The 16,399-nt window shown below is 37.2% G+C and overlaps 1 protein-coding gene and 1 long non-coding RNA gene across 2 annotated transcripts in view; one reads left to right on the forward strand and one right to left on the reverse strand.

The window, feature by feature from the left end:
* TANK (TRAF family member associated NFKB activator) overlaps positions 1-10,055 on the reverse strand; it is a 97,918-nt gene extending 87,863 nt beyond the window's left edge. The window contains exon 1 of the mRNA XM_006074295.4: positions 9,924-10,055. The gene's annotated coding sequence lies outside the window, so the exon portion shown is untranslated. The remainder of the gene's footprint in view (positions 1-9,923) is intronic.
* A 138-nt stretch (positions 10,056-10,193) lies between these two features.
* Positions 10,194-14,138, forward strand: LOC102398662. Its single transcript, XR_006547792.1, has 3 exons — positions 10,194-12,229; positions 12,534-12,600; positions 12,697-14,138. It is a non-coding gene; the product is annotated as an uncharacterized LOC102398662 (long non-coding RNA).
* Positions 14,139-16,399: the final 2,261 nt, after the last annotated feature.

Here is a 16,399-nt window from a genome sequence, read left to right on the forward strand (position 1 = left end):
GCCATTCCCTTCTCCAGGAGATCTTCCCAACCCAGGGATTGAACCCGGGTCTCCCGCATTGTAGGCAGACACTTCACCATCTGAGCCACGTTTCTGCCATATATCAACATGAATCAGCCATCGGTATACATATGTTCCTCCCTCTTGAACCTCCCTCGCACCTCCCACCCCATCCCACCTCTCTAGGTTGTCACAGAGCACTCAGTTTGAGTTCCCTGAGTCTGACAACAAATTCTCACTGGCTGTCTATTTCACATATGGTGATGGATATGTTTCAATGTAACTCTTTCAATTCGTCCCTCTTTCCCCTTCCCCAAGTCTGTCCTCTACGTCTGTGTTGCCATTGCTACTCTGCAAATAGGCAAATCAGTATCATCTTTCTAGACTTCATATATATGTGTTAATATATTTGTTGTTCTCTTTCTTTAGTCTGTGAAGTAAGATACAGACTTACTTCGCTCTGTATAATAGGCTCTAGATTCATCCACCTCTTTAGAACAGACTCAAATGCATTCCTTTTTATGGCTGAGTAATATTCCACTACATATACGCAATGGAATATTATCTATGTAACTTCTTTATCCATTCATCTTTTGATGGACATTTAGGTGGTTTCCATGTCCTAGCTACTGGTAAAAAAACAGTGCTGCAATGAACATTGGATTATGTGTATTCTTTTTCAATTATGGTTTCTTCAGGGTATATGCCCAGTAATGGTATTGTTGGGTCATATGATAGTTTATTCCTAGTTTTTAAAGAATCCTTCATACTGTCTAAATTTGATTATGTTCCTTTAGTACCTAAGATTCCTTTAGTACCTAAGGTTACTTTCTAAATTTGATTATGTTCCTTTGGCACCTAAGGTTACTTCCTATTAACCTTAGGATAAAATCCAAACTCTAAAGAAAGAGTCGGACACGACTGAGCGACTGGACTGAACTGAACTGAACTGAACTGAAACATAGCATAAGGTTTCTTCTTACTTCTCTATAGACTCATATCCTGCCTCCTCTTTTGGCTTTTTTCAATACCTCCAATGATCCCTGTTTTGTTCTTTTCAACAGAATAGTTCTGTCCTGTTTGCAAGTGTGTTTTCTTCATCGCAGAACATGTTTCCTTCACATTTTGCTTGGTCTGTTAAGGCCTCAGCTGAATGGACTGAGTCAAAGCAAGGCCCTCACTTCACTTCTCTTGCAGGTTAGAACTATGGGCTCATATTTCACCCTATCCGTTTTGCTTTATGATATGCACCACACTTTAAATTCTAAGACACATATTTAGATGTTTTTGAAGTTAGAATGGCTATTATAACTGATATTAAAGAAACTTGCATTACCAGTCTGAGGCCTAGATGGCCATTTCCCTCACAAAGGCAAACTCAAGCTCATATAGGCTAATGCAAACAGACTATAAATGAGAGCTGTCATTAAAATTGCCTCATTGGTATGTTGGTATTGCCATTCACTAACCACATGACTTTACTAACTCTGAGCTTCAGTTTCTTCTCCTGTCAAGTATAAATTACAATATTACTGGCCTCAAATGTTGTGTCTATATGTGTGTGTGTACAGTGGGATAATATATGAACAGGACCTAAATTATAGGACGAACTCAGTAAACATTAGCTGATTCAGTTGATAGTTGAACAACCAGAAGGCTGGGACACCAACCCCTCTAAGGAGTTGAAAATACACATAACTTTACAGTCAGCCCTCCATATCCATGGTTCTGTAGCTGCAGATTCAACCAACTACAAATCATGTAGGACTGTGGTGGTGGTAGTTGGTGGTTTAGTCACTAAGTTGTGTCCGACTCTTGTGACCCCATGGACTATAGTCTGCCAAGCTCCTCTGTCCATGGGATTTCCCAGATGAGAATACTGGGGTGGGTTGCCATTTCCATCTCCAGGGGATTTTTCTGACCCAGGGACTGAACCCAGATCTCCTGCATAGCAGGCAGTCTCCTGTTTTGCAAGTGGATTTTTTACCCACTGAGCCACCAGAGAAGCAGTACTGTAGTACGTTTGTAAAAAAAATCCATGTATTAGTGGCCCCACCAGTTCAAACCCATGTTGTACAGGTAATATCTGTAACTTAAGTAGCTGGTTCTACATGCAGTTGATTTTTAATTTTACTAAGTAAGTAGTCAGAATTATCATTTAAAAAGTCTTTAAAAGTTTACCTTAAGGAAATGTAGAGATTGTACTTAGTATAAAAATATCTTACTTTAAATCAATTGTCTTACATATGCCCAAAGAGCTAAAGGAAACCATGGACAAGCAACCAAAGGAAGTCAGAACATGGTATATGAACAAAATGAGATTATCAGTAAAAGGGATAAAAAAAATTGTAAAAAGAAACCAAATAGAAATTTTGGAGATGAACAATACAATAAGTGAAATGGAAAATTCACTAGAGGAGTTTGACAACAGATTTGAGCAGGCAAAATAAGTTAGTAAATGTGATGATAAGATAATTGAAACTATCCAGATAGAGGGACAGAAAAAAAAAGAAAGAATAAAGAAAAGTGCATAGAGTCTAAGAGACCTATAAAACATCATCTTGCAAACCAAAATATACATTATGGAAGTTCTGAAGGAGAGGTGAGAGTAAAGGAGCAGAAAATAAATTTAAAGAAATAATGGCTGAAAACTTCCTGATATGTTGAAAGAATGAATCTGCACATTCAAGCAGTTCAATGAACTCAAGTAGGCTAAACTCATAGATTCACCCTGAGATACATTATAATCAAAGTGTTAAATGCCAAAGACAATAATAAGAGAATCTTGAAAGCAGCAAAAGAGAAGCAACTCTTTATATACAAGGGATCCTCTGTAAGATTAACAGCCAATTTCACTTTGAAATCATGGAGGCCAGAGGCAGTGGGATGACATACTTAAAATGCTGGGGAAAAAAATAGGTGTCAATGAAAAATTCTGTATCTGGCAAAACCATTTTTCAAAAATGAAAGAGAAATTATGACATTCTGAGATACAAAAAAAAAAAATCTGAGAAAGTTTGTTGCTGATAGATTTACCCTTAAAGGAATTAAGGGTCCTTCAGATAAAATGGAGAAGGAAATGGCAACCACTCCAGTAATCTTGCGTGGAGAATTCCATGGACAGAGGAGCCTGAAAGGCTACAGTCCATGGGGTTGCAAAGAGTCAGGCATGACTGAGCAACTATCACTCAGATAAAAGGGTCGTTAGACAATAATTCAGAGCAACACAAAGAAATACACTTTGGTTGAGGTAACTATCTGCTGCTGCTGCTAAGTCACTTAAGTCGTGTCTGACTCTGTGTGACCCCATAGACTATCTAGGTAGCTATAAAGACTGTCATGATTTTGTTTTTGGTTTGTAACTTTTTATTTCCTACGTATTTAAAAGAAAATGCTTAAAAATAATTTATCAATCTATGTTAACAGGCACACAATGTATAAAGATGAAATTTGTGATTACAAGGATGTAGAAGAGGGAAATAAACTGTATAGGAGTAGAGCTTTCTGTATTATTAAGGCTAAGCTGGTATTAACTCAAATTAGATTGTTATAAATGTTTCAAATTATAATCCCCATGATAACCACTATGACAATATCTGAAAAAATACATAAAAGAAAATGAGAAGGGAATAATATGGTACACAGAAAAGAATCAAACACAAAAGAAGGCAGTAGTGGAGGAAGTGAAGACCAGAAAAATGGTATAAGGTATATAGAAGTCAAATAATAAAAATGCAGAAGTAAACCCTTACTTACCAGTAATTCCTTAACTGTTAATAGATTAACCTCTTAATCAAAAGGCAGAGTTTTGTGGAGTGGATAATATAACAAGATCAAGCAATATACTGTCTATAATAGACTTGCTTTAGATCCATAGACACAAGTATGTTGAAAATAAAATAACAGAAATAAATTTTTCATGCAAATAGTGGAAGAGAGATGGGGTGACTAAATTGATATCAAACAAAATAGATTAAGTTAAAAACTGTTACTAGAGACAAAAAAGAGACCTTATGTATTGCAAAAGTGTCATTTATCAAGAAGACATAACAATTACACACATATACACATCAAACAGTAGAGCCTCCCCCCCCCCAAGTATATAACACAAAAAAATGATAGAACTGGAGGGAGAAATAGAGTACTACACTAGCAGTTGGAGACTTAACTGCATCATTTTTAGTAATGGATAGAAAAGCAGAAGACCAAAAAGGATATAGTAGACTTGAATAATAACATAAATAATAGATCTAACAGATATGTATATATAGAATATTCCACCCAACAGCAGCAAAATACACATTCTTCTGAAGTGGATATAGAACATTCTCCCGTCTTAGACAGATCAAATGTTAGGCCACAAAAAGTCTCAATATATTTAAAAAGATTGAAATCATGCAAAGTATATTCTCCAACCAAATGAAATGAAGCTGGAAATCAATAACAGAAGGAAAAATGAAAAATCCACAAATATGGAAGTCAACCAACACATTTTTAAGTAACCAATGAGTTAAAAAAGGAAATTAGACTTAGAGATGGGTGAAAAAAATTAAATCATACCAAAATTTATAGGATGCCATGAAAGCAGTGCTCAGAGGGAAATTAATAGAAGTAAATGTCTACATTAAAAAAGAAGAAAGATCTTAAATCAGTAACCTAACTTTACAGCTCAAGGAAGTAAAGAAAAAGAGCAAACTAAATCCAAAGACAGAAGAAGGAAGGAAATAATAAAGATTGGAGCAGAGATGAATAAAATAAAGAATAGAAAAATAATATCAATGAAGTCAAAGTCAGTTCTTTGAAAAGATCAAAAAATAGAAGAAACTTTAGCTAGACTTAGGAAAAAGGAAAAGAAGTAACTAAAATCAGAAATGAAAATGGGGACATTACCACACCAAACAGAAAAAAAAAATTATTTATAAAACAATAGTGTGAATAACCACACACCAAAATATTAGATAATCTAGATGAAATATATAAATTCCTATAAACACAAAATACCAAAACTGAATCTAGGAAAAAAAAACTGAATAGATTTATATCAAATAAAGACATTTATATCAAATAAAGACTCAGTACCAAAAACCTCCCAAAAGCAGTTCAGGACCAGATGGCTTCACCAGTGAATTCTACTGAACACTTAGAGAAGAATGATTCCCTTGTAGCTCAGCTGGTAAAAAATCTACCCACAATGCCGGAGACCTGGGTTCGATCCCTGGGTTGGGAAGCTCCCCTGGGGAAGGGAAAGGCTACCCACTCCAGTATTCTGGCCTGGAGAATTCCATGGACTGTATAGTCCCTGGTGTCACAAAGAGTCGGACATGACTGAGTGACTTTCACTTCACTTCACTTGTCAAACTCTTAAAAAAATAAAGGAGGAGGGAATACTTCCCAACTCATTGTATGAGGCCAGCATTACTCAGATACCAAAGCCAGACAAAGATACTACAAGAAAAGAAAACTAAAAACCAGTGTGCTTTATGGATGCTGTTGCTGCTGCTGCTGCTAAGTCACTTCAGTCATGTCCGACTCTGTGTGACCCCATAGACGGCAGCCCACCAGGCTCCCCCTTCCCTGGGATTCTCCAGGCAAGAAAACTGGAGTCGGTTCTTTATGGATGAAGATGCAACAATTCTCCACAAAATACTTGCAAACTGAATTTAGTAGCATATTAAGTAGATTATACATCATGATCAAGTGTGGTTTATCCCTGGAATGAAAGGGAGGTTAAACATAAGAAAATCATTCAAATGCACAATTATACTGTGAGGCAAATACTTAAAAGAATTGAAATTAGGTACTCAAACAATGCAAATGCACAGTCATAGCGGCATTATGTTTACAACAGCCAAAAAGGGAAAACAGCTCAGCCACCCTGTCCATCAGTAGATGAATGGATTAATAAATTGCATGTACACACTACATAGATGTGTCTTGAAAACTTTACGCTGGATGAAAAAAGTCAGACAGCAAAAGTCACATATATGATTTCACTTACATGAAATATGCAGAATAGCTATATTCGTATAGACAGAACACAGACTGGTTGTCCCCAGGGACTGAAGAGAACAAGAAAGCAGAGCAACTGCTTAATGGTACAGGGTTTCCTTTTGGGGTAATAAAAATGCTTTGAAACTAGATAGATGTGGTGGTTGCACAAGATTATGAGAGGACAGAATACCACTGAATAGTTCACTTTACGATGTTTAATTTTGCTCTGAATTTTACCTCAATTTTTTAAAAGGAAAAAATAAGGAAATTTAAATAAACTATAAACTGAGTTAATAAGAATGTACCAATATTGTTCCTCAATTGTCACAAGTGTACCATACATTAATATTTTAATAATAGGGGAAACTATGTGTCTTGGGGAGCAGGGGGAAGGATGGGGAAGAGGCAGGGTTGTACCTGGAGCTCTCTGTAGGGTTTGTTCACTTTTACTCTAAATCTAAAACTGTTCTAAAAAAATCTATTAGCTAAAGAAAAAACCCTTTGTTTTCCTAAATAACTCTGGGATCAGAGAGGAAATAAAATGGCAACTAAAAAACAAAATAATAATGTGAAATTGACATAGCAAAAGTGTTTAAGAGTCGTTAAAATAGTATTCAGAAAATTCCTAGAATTAAATACTTTGATTCCCAAATAAGAAATAATACAAATAAATGAACTAAACATCCAACTCTAAAACTAAGGAAAGGAAAAGTAAAATAGTTTAAAAAAAAGAGGGAAGGGCAGTAGGAAAATAGAATAAAGATAAAGGCAATAATTAATTATTTAAAAAAGAGCTAACCATAAAAGTGATACATCCAAGAGATTCGTACTTTGACATGTCATATCAGGGAAAAAAGAGAAAACATAAATGGATAAAGTTAATAATGAAAATGGTTATCCATATGGTTATGAAGATGATCAGAAATACAATACTTTGCATAATAATACATTTGAAAACTTTCATAAAACTTTACTTATAAAATACATAAAAAACCTAAACTGTGTGAAAAATAAGCATAAAACTTGAATAGATCAATAACAACAGAAAACATTGAAAAGCTTTTAAAGAACTACTTCCAAAAATGTGTGCCAAGGACAAACGTGCTAAGATTTTCTATTTAAATATCTCAAGGAGCCACTAAGTCCCATGAAACTTTTTTAGAACATGGAAATGTTTGGTAGTTTTATCAGAAAATAAAAATGAAGATTAATTTCACTTATAAATAGGAATGCAAAAACTCTCAATAAACTATAGGCATTTCTTTTTCAGTATGTATTTTGTTAATATAAACTGGTATAAGGTGAATCAATTTGGACACACATTTTGCACACCACTTTTGGCTGAACCGTGGCCTGCAGATAGCACTGCTAAAATAGGGAGAAAGCTTTTTGCACAATGTGTAGGAGCAGCTGCTTTGTTTGAGTAATGGTTGCTCTGCCTTGATAGGGTTCCTTGGCTATGCCACATTGTTTTCATTCTTTTCTGTTAATTTGAGTTGTGAACTGAATTGTGAAGCCAAAATAATAGAGGAGAGGCGTAAAGCATGTGGACTGAAGAGAAAAGGAGGAAATGTGTAGGTTTGGTTTGTTTTGTTTTGATCAGCCAATTTATTATCTAGAACGATAACAAAATACACTTTATAGTTATGAACCTACTTTTATTACTGTGGGATGATTTCTATAACATGTACTTTAAAAAATGCAATTACTGTATCATGTAACTACAGGACCCATATAGTTTAAAAGTAGAAACACTTGTACGGTTGTCTCTAATGATATAAAAAAGACAATGAATATAGTTTAACATGAAGTCTTGATTCACTTTTAGCAAATTAGGGTTAGGAGTATATTTGGTAGTTATTTGGTTTTTATGATTAAAGTGTTTATCTCAAACCAATAGCCAACGTCATTCTTAATGTTAACCACTAGGGAAATTCCCACTGAGATCAGAACATGATGAGGTTGGCTGCTATCTCCTGTTATTAAACACTGTTCTAGAAGTTCTTGCCAATGTTACCATCAGAAGAAAAAAAGAAGACAAAGTTATGTTTTTCCTATCTGGGCATTGCATGTGAATTACCCAAAATAATTTAGAATAAGTAAAATATCAATGCAATCACTGGATGCAAGATAAAATTATTATATCAAGAACTTTCCTAAATGTCAGCAGTATTTAGTTAGAAAATACAATGGAAAGAATGTCCTTATCAAGATTGCATCCCTGTTACCCTCATGAAGAAGATAAAATGCATTGGAATACATTTTATAATAAACAACCTGTTTCCTGAGGCCTTAGCACATGGAAAGAAAAAATGTTTGCAGACAGGAAGTTTCTTTCCTGTGAAGAATGATTGTTTTCCTCAAATTAGTGCATAAGTTTCATGAAATTCCAACCAACACTTTTGGGGAGGAATTTTAGAGATTTCTTTGAATCTTCCAGTTGGCCATCTCTTTCACTGTCACAAGTGTTTAAGAGAAATAATTGGACATTGCTTTAGTTGACTGCTAGCAGGAACTTCAGTCAGGTTAGACCTGGAATACATTCCCAGGTCCTTGTTCTGCATGGGGGCAGATAAATGTGAGCACCTGTGCCCAGGTAGAAGAGAGCCCTGGAGGGAGTGAGGAGATGGGGTGGGCAAGTAAGGACAAGGAAGACCTAGGAATGAATTATCTGTTTCTGTAAATGACTTGGCTCTCCTGTGACCTTGGCCCAGTATTACCCTTCCCCCAAAACCCCATCCTTTTTGCAGTTTGGATAAGATATCCTAAAATATTTTTCAGTGTTGTAAGAAGGCAAGGCAGTGGTAACAGAGAGCCAGAAAAAAAGAAGTGATGTGGATTTATGGTTAAGCCCTGGCTCTGCTAGTTACTCGGAGAAGTCAATGGCAACCCACTCTAGTACTCTTGCCTGGAAAATCCCATGGATGGAGGAGCCTGGTGGGCTGCAGTCCATGGGGTCGCTAAGAGTCGGACACGACTAAGCGACTTCACTTTCACTTTCCACTTTCATGCATTGGAGAAGGAAATGGCAACCCACTCCAGTGTTCTTGCCTGGAGAATCCCAGGGACGGGGGAGCCTGGTGGGCTGCCGTCTATGGGGTCGCACAGAGTCAGACACGACTGAAGCGACTTGGCAGCAGCAGCTGCTAGTTACTAGTTGGAAGGTCCTGTGATCATTTTCCCTCTGGCAGACACGATAAATGGCAGGTGCTTATATAAGAGTAGTGATGACCCTTGTAGTTTCATCTTTTTTGAACAATCAACTTATTCTTAAGAATACTCTACACAATTTTTAATATTCACTTCTTGTGAAAATAAAGGCCAACGGATAATGAAATAAGACTGGATTGCTATTGTGTAAATTTAAATGTTTGAAGATAGGTAATGCAAAGTTTTCTATTAATATAAGGAAAATACTGTAAAGAAATATTTATAAACATATTTCTTAGAAGATGGAAAGGAACACACTGAATCAGGTCAGAATTGATCTTTAAAAATTTAACCAAAAAAGTATGAATATATATATAGTATTTACTTTTCAACCTAATAAGCTATATACAACTTAACTTATGCCAAATAGATACCTTTTAAGTTTTACGTTATAGAAACCACTCACTGGAGAAGGCTGTATTCCAGACATAAACTTTAAAAAAAACATTTCAAATAGAGACATAAATTTTATCTTAAAAGTTGGGACAGTAGCAAAAGGATCACAGTTTTTAAAAATTTCTCGTAATCTTGGCTAGGGACCACATTTTTTAAAAGGCTGAATTTCCAACTATGGCAATGACCAAAAGACGTTATTGAATCACATCATAAATTACTCACTTAACAGAATCAATTGTAGAGCGAATCTGCAACACAGCAGTTTAAGACATCCAGGCTACCTTGCTAGTTTGTGAATTGGTAAGAACTACTAAAGTTCTGATTACCTCTTTTGCAGGTTACAAGACTCCTTCGTAGACTACTGCTCTTTAAAGTAGACAGTTACAGAGTCTGGAAGTTTTATCTGCAGGCTCTAGTAATGCTGCTTAAACTGTCCTGAGATCTCCCTTGTGTTAAACTGGGAACTTCCACTGAGAAATCCCCCAACTTGAAGACTTCCTTTTTTGTAACTATCAACAGCCAATCGTGGCAAGATATTGAAATGAAGCAAAGGCTACCAGAAATGTCTGTAAACCACCGTGACTGTAGCTTTGACTTCCTTTTGAAGCAAAGATACTTTACTTGAAGAGCTAGGACATTTTAACAAAAATCCAGAAATTGTAAATCCCAAAATACATTTGGATTAAGCACATTTTCATGTCAGAAAATTTTAAAGAAAGCTTATTCGATACATGTTTTTTTAAGGTTTTAGGAAATCACTTTTGGACCTAAGCAGTATAATTATAAACAGCAGGTGAAGACAAGATTTTAGTATAGCTGTCTTTGCTACATGGCCTACAGGGGTCACTAGGATGAAGCCTCATAATAATAAAGTTTATGCTAGATTCCAGAGTCTGACCACAATTTTCTGCTTTCTTAAGAGTTTTCCTCCCAGGGAATTAAGATTTGCTCTTCTATGGATAAGTGTATGTGCCAGAACACTGGGGAAATGCTTTACAAACACATAGATTCTTCTCAGGCTACTTGGAGTAAAACATCAAGATCTACATGCAAATAGAAGGCAGCATGTGCACCCCAGATATTTTCCTTTGTTGTAAAATTTCAGAGCTGGTGTCCTTAAACACCATCTGTTCCATTTCCTTTTTATTACAGATGAGGAAACAGGAGAGGGCAAATGCTCAAAGTCACCAAGAAGGTTAGAGGCAGCACTCAGATTAAAATCTGTTTTTTGAATCTGAGTGTGTTTTTCTCAGTGTAGCAGGTTATTAAACAGGAAAAGGACTGTGGCGATGGAGCCCTCTCCTCGTTCAGCTCCTGCATTTTGCGGATGAGAAATCTGAGATCTTACTCAAAGGTTCCCAGTCAGTAAAAGACTAGAATTTAGAACTTCAGATTCTTGGTCTAGTTTCTTTTCCACTTTAAAACACCACCCTCTCTTAAGTGTCAAATAAGCCTGAGATATTTCTATTCCTGAAGAAATTATTGTATAAAAAGGAAATAATTCTGAATTAATCTAAAATGATGAATAAGCTTATGATTAAAAACATTCCATTTACTTATCTAACATATAAGGAAGTATTAATATCCTTTAGAATCTTACATTGTCTTATTAGTTTACTGATATAAACCTCAAACTCTCCTGTGTATAATGGGAAAACAAAGCCTATCTAATACTATAAATATAGCCAACAAAAAAGTGAACTAGCCATTGGTGAAAGGAAAACTTTTCTCTCAAGAATTTACTTTTTGGAGTTGGATTTTATAAACACAGTTTTGTTTGTTTGTTTTTAAATCGCTGTTGATGCTTTAACTGGGAAATGCCCCAATGGTCCCTCCATTCTGGGCCCCTTCCCTCTTCTCCCCGCTCCCCCCCGCCTTTTTTTTTTTACTTTGGTGTATGAGCTTGGTATGCGCCCAAGACACAGCAGAACCAGCTAATCCTGGGTAATCGGTCTCAACTTGATGGAGCTCTGTTTGCAAGAAGGTCCTGAGGCCAAGACAAAGAAGACACAAAGACTCTTTTGGAGGAAATTTTGGCTGTGTGTGTGGAATGTAGAACCTATGCTGGTTCTGGCTCTAAGCAAAACATGTGAGGCAGATGGAAGCTTTTGTTGTCTCTAGTGGTTCCTTTTCCTATTCCCTCCCCCTCCTGTTTTCCTCTCAGAGTCATACACCATGTGACTAGAGCAGACAGAAATACAGTGATTTCTGCAGGGGAGGAAGGAGCAAATTGGTATGGAGAGCCAAGAGAGCCAAGCTGGTATTGACAAGGGTTAGAATATTATGTTTAGGACTGGAGGGGACTCAGTGGGTGGGGAGCTCCAAGTCCAAATTAGGGGTTGGGAGTCACAAGTCAGATTCCCATTCAGGCAGAGGTGAACGACCAACAGTTTGCTAATCAAAGAATTAAGAGACTGCCACCATAGGACAACAAGTTTCTCTAGGCAGGTCTGGGTGAAAGACCTCCCGAAGAAGAGTTCCTGGAAAGCAGAGTCTACCCTGGAGGAGGTGGAAGGCACAAAAGCTGATGTTCCTCATTGCTGACCGGGATTTAGAGATAGGCTTCTTCCTTCAGGAGGGGACCCAGGTGCCTGTAACTCTGGCCAAGGAGACAAGCAGCCAGGCTGCACGGGTAGGTGTTTAATTGGGAAACTTAATGACAAAGACACCTGCAGTACTAATCTATATTCCAGGCATGGTATTTGTGGGAGAAGCAGAATTTTCTAGCCTCTACTTGCTGGTGGGCTGATGCTCTGGGATTTCATTGGCCAATGGCCACAACAGGGCTGGCATTTGCGGGGAACGGATACTCTTTTTTCACTACCACCTCAATCGCTATAAATGGCACTGGGAGGAATGGTTGGTATGGATAGTTCGCAACATAAATTTCTGCCAAAGTATTGCTCCAGTGTTGATTTGTACGTTTTCTGTCATAGAGACGTGTAGAATCAAAGTGCCCTTAGAGTGAAGAGGGGAAGGAGATTTGGTGGAAGTAGGGAGGAGGTAGGCATGCTTATTCAATAAACATATATTATCTATTAAGTGTTGGGTTCTATGCTGGGTGTAAAAATCATTAAAATGCTTTTTCTTGCCTTTGAGGGGCTCATGATCTTAAGGAACAGACCGACGGGCAAACAACATTTTCCTCCACCCATTGCCAAAGATGAGAGCAGAGATACGTACAAGGTGCTGTGTGGGCAGAGAGGCAGTTCTCAGAGCCAGAGCGACTCATGAGAAGATGCCTGCCTAGACATCCAGGAACTGAGCAAGCAGAAGATCAAGGGTTAAAAATCAATTTTGTACCTTTTGCATATTCTCAGTAAGTTCATTCTGATTTCCTTTAGGCTAACCTTGTGGCTTTTTTTCATTTCTATAGATTTATAAGTAAAAATTTTCTAAAATCTTAATTTGGCCTTTAACATTCTAAAGAATTATTTACAGTCTTGATGATAGATAGACACCATTTTAGTGTTTTGGGTAACTATTATTACAAACCAAAGCTGCGAGGTACCCAGAGAGCCTGAGCATGTAAGAAGTATGTTAAGCCTGTTATTTTAAGACTAGCAATAGAAGTAGGACTCTACCTTTCCCAGTGCTCTGTCATCCTCATTGTATGATATGGCTACATATTTTTGACTATCAAAAGAAAGAGGACACTTCCTTATGTATGAAGAAATAAAGGTTGATAAAACTAAAATCCAAAAATATCTTGACAAACTCATGTTGTAGGCTGATGCCTTATGAGCTATAACAGGAGTAACTATAAAGTTGTCTAGTTACTACTTTTACTTACAGACTACATTACTCTACAACCATCCACCATCCTATAAACAAACAAAAAAAACAGGAAAAAATTGCATATGGTCAGAAAGGGATGATGAGATGCAATTTGTAGCAGTCATACAAAAAAAGACTTAAGACTTTCACCTGAGGTGGATATAGGGGGATGCTAATAAAATTCCAAAATGAATAGGACCTTTGAATTCCCTCTAGAATGAGGGAAGCACTAGTTCTTCTTCCAGACCCATCTTTCCAGGTGTTACTGTTTAAAAAGACCATAGACAAACTAGTTATAAACTCATTCATGTTACAGATGTGTGATTGCAGGAATGGAAGATGTTTGGCTTATAGAAAGGAAATAACTGCATTTAAATATCAATTATATTCTTCTGTAGAGTTCCAAGGTAAACTTCAAGGTAAGTAGGAGACAAAAAGAACACAATTTTGCTTCACTGTAGAAAGAAAGAAAGAAAAATAGTAAGTTACCTTGGGAGATAATGAGTTCCATGGTCTGGGGAAAAATCAACATAGGATAAATGACCGTTGCTTGGGAACATTGAAAGGTTATAAAAAGTCTCAGCTAAGATAATAATGACTAATACCTATATAGCATTTCCTGTTGTCCTTGCACAATTCTAAGTGATTTACATGTATTACCTCATTTAATTCTTTGAAGTACCTTACAAAGAAGGTGTTCTTTTACAGATACAAAAACTGAGGCATAAAGAGAGCTAACTAATTTATCCAAGGGCACATAGCTAGTATGGAGAAGGCAATGGCAACCCACTCCAGTACTCTTGCCTGGAAAATCCAATGGACAGAGGAACCTGGTAGGCTGCAGTCCATGGGGTCGCTAAGATTCAGACATGACTGAACAACTTCACTCTCAATTTTCACTTTCCTGCATTGGAGAAGGAAATGGCAATCCACTCCAGTGTTCTTGCCTGGAGAATCCCAGGTGCGGGGGAGCCTCCTGGGCTGCCATCTATGGGGTCGCACAGAGTCGGACACGACTGAATCAACTTAGTAGCAGCAACATAGCTAGTAAGTGTAAACCTCTGCCTGCAATGCAGGAGACCCCGGTTCAGATTCCGGGTGAGGGAGATCCTCTGGAAAAGGGATAGGCTACCCACTCCAGCATTCTTGGGCTTTCCTGGTGGCTCAGCTGGTAAAGAATCCACCTGCAATGTGGGAGACCTGGGTTGGGGAAGATCCCCTGCAGAAGGGAAAGGCTACCCACTCCAGTATTCTGGCCTAGAGAATTCCATGGACTGTATGGTCTATGGGGTCGCGAAGAGCTGGACATGACTTGGCAACTTTCACTTCACTTTCTGACATTTGTCTCTAAAGTCTGTGTTCTTAACAACTTCACTGTAGTGCATCTGGGATGTCTGTTACAGTGTGCTTGATTGAATACAGATTCCTTCAGTCACTGAGAGCACGAAATCTTAGAGGCAGAAAGAAATTCAGATGTGTTCTCCACCACTTTTTATTTCTTCTCACGTCCAATTTGAAAGCTTCCAGCCTGCCAGGAAGTTAACAAACTGAGCATGTGTCACCTCCGATCCCTGCCGGATATCTACCACTTTGGTCTTAGGATGGGCATGTAAGGATGATATTACTAGAGACAGCAAAAGGAGCGTGGGGCAGGAGTAGGGATCATGGGGAGAAGTGGAGGAGGTTGTAGGCTTGCTGCCTTTTCTCAAGTGTCAATTTAGAGCAGCCTTGGAGCAGATGCAATACCATTAGTTAAGGAAGATGACAGTGCACATTTTGTTTCTGCAGATTTACTTGGCCTTCAATTTTTTCCCCTTCTAATCTGTTATGGATTGCTCAGTAAGTCTCATAAAAAAATCCATGATACTTCCTACCAGATACAAGGTGAACGATCTAAGTCTCCATAAAAAATCTCTATAAGTTGACAGAATTTCATCAGGGAATGAAGGTACCTCATCACAGAAAGGTTTGTTTCAGTATTGTACATTCTACTTTCTCTTTTAGTGGCCAATGTAGCAATATATTTAGTTTATTGCCAACTGGTCCTTTCATTTTGATCTATGTACTGGGATTTCTCTTGTCTGAGGTTAATGAGAATCACCAACCAAAAGAATGAGTCTCACAGGCACTTTCTATCAAGCTGAGAAACCCAGAAGATAGTTTAGGTATTAGAACAGAGAAATTAGAAATTATTTGGATTCTTTATGAAGGTCAAGAATTTATAAAAGGTGGAAAGCAAATTTTGCACTACCTGAGACGTATTTATTTTGGATTTGTAAATTTATGAAATTGAAATTGCTGAGGCGCTTAAGGTGCATCAATAATTTTCTATGCAAGCACACAGCACAGTAATTTAGTCCTGATATAGTTTCTAATATTAGCAGGATGAATAGTTCCAACTTGTAATTCTATATAAATGAAGAGATAAAAAAACATTTTACCCCATCTATAACCTCTAAGACATAATGGCAGTGAGACGAGAAGAGAAAAGAGGGAGAGACAGGAAGGATAATCCATAAACTCTGGATTTTTTCTATGGCTTTAATCAAATAAGTCAGGCTTTCAAAGATCTGACCTTTGAAAATGGTTTAGCTTGATTCCAGGGGGGTGTTGGGAGGATTAACTAGCTGAATCTCGCAGAGAGATTTCATGATTTCTTGTGTGTTATTTATTCTTTGGTTTACCAGTTAAGCTCCTTTTTAATTTTATCATATTTGGAGAGATGCCAGAAACATGATAAAAAAATTCAATAAACAAGAGTCCCAAGTAAAATCACAAGCTATTGTTTGAGGAGGAAAAATTGAGGTCGTAATAGAAGTCTAGGAGTAATTGTGTGTATATATGTACATGCTGTTCTTTAGATAACCTAGTTGTAGTCCTCTACTTCAAAGAGTAAGAAACTGAGATTCAGATTGACTTTTTCAGTATCAAGCAGCTGATTGATAGTGTTGACAGCTTTCCTGTCTTTAAGAATTAGAGATTCTAGATCCCATGTACCTGATCATCTTTAACTTTATAATGTGAG

This window comes from Bubalus bubalis, chromosome 2, assembly GCF_019923935.1.
Source record: "Bubalus bubalis isolate 160015118507 breed Murrah chromosome 2, NDDB_SH_1, whole genome shotgun sequence".
In the NCBI taxonomy this organism is placed as follows: Eukaryota; Metazoa; Chordata; class Mammalia; order Artiodactyla; family Bovidae; genus Bubalus; species Bubalus bubalis.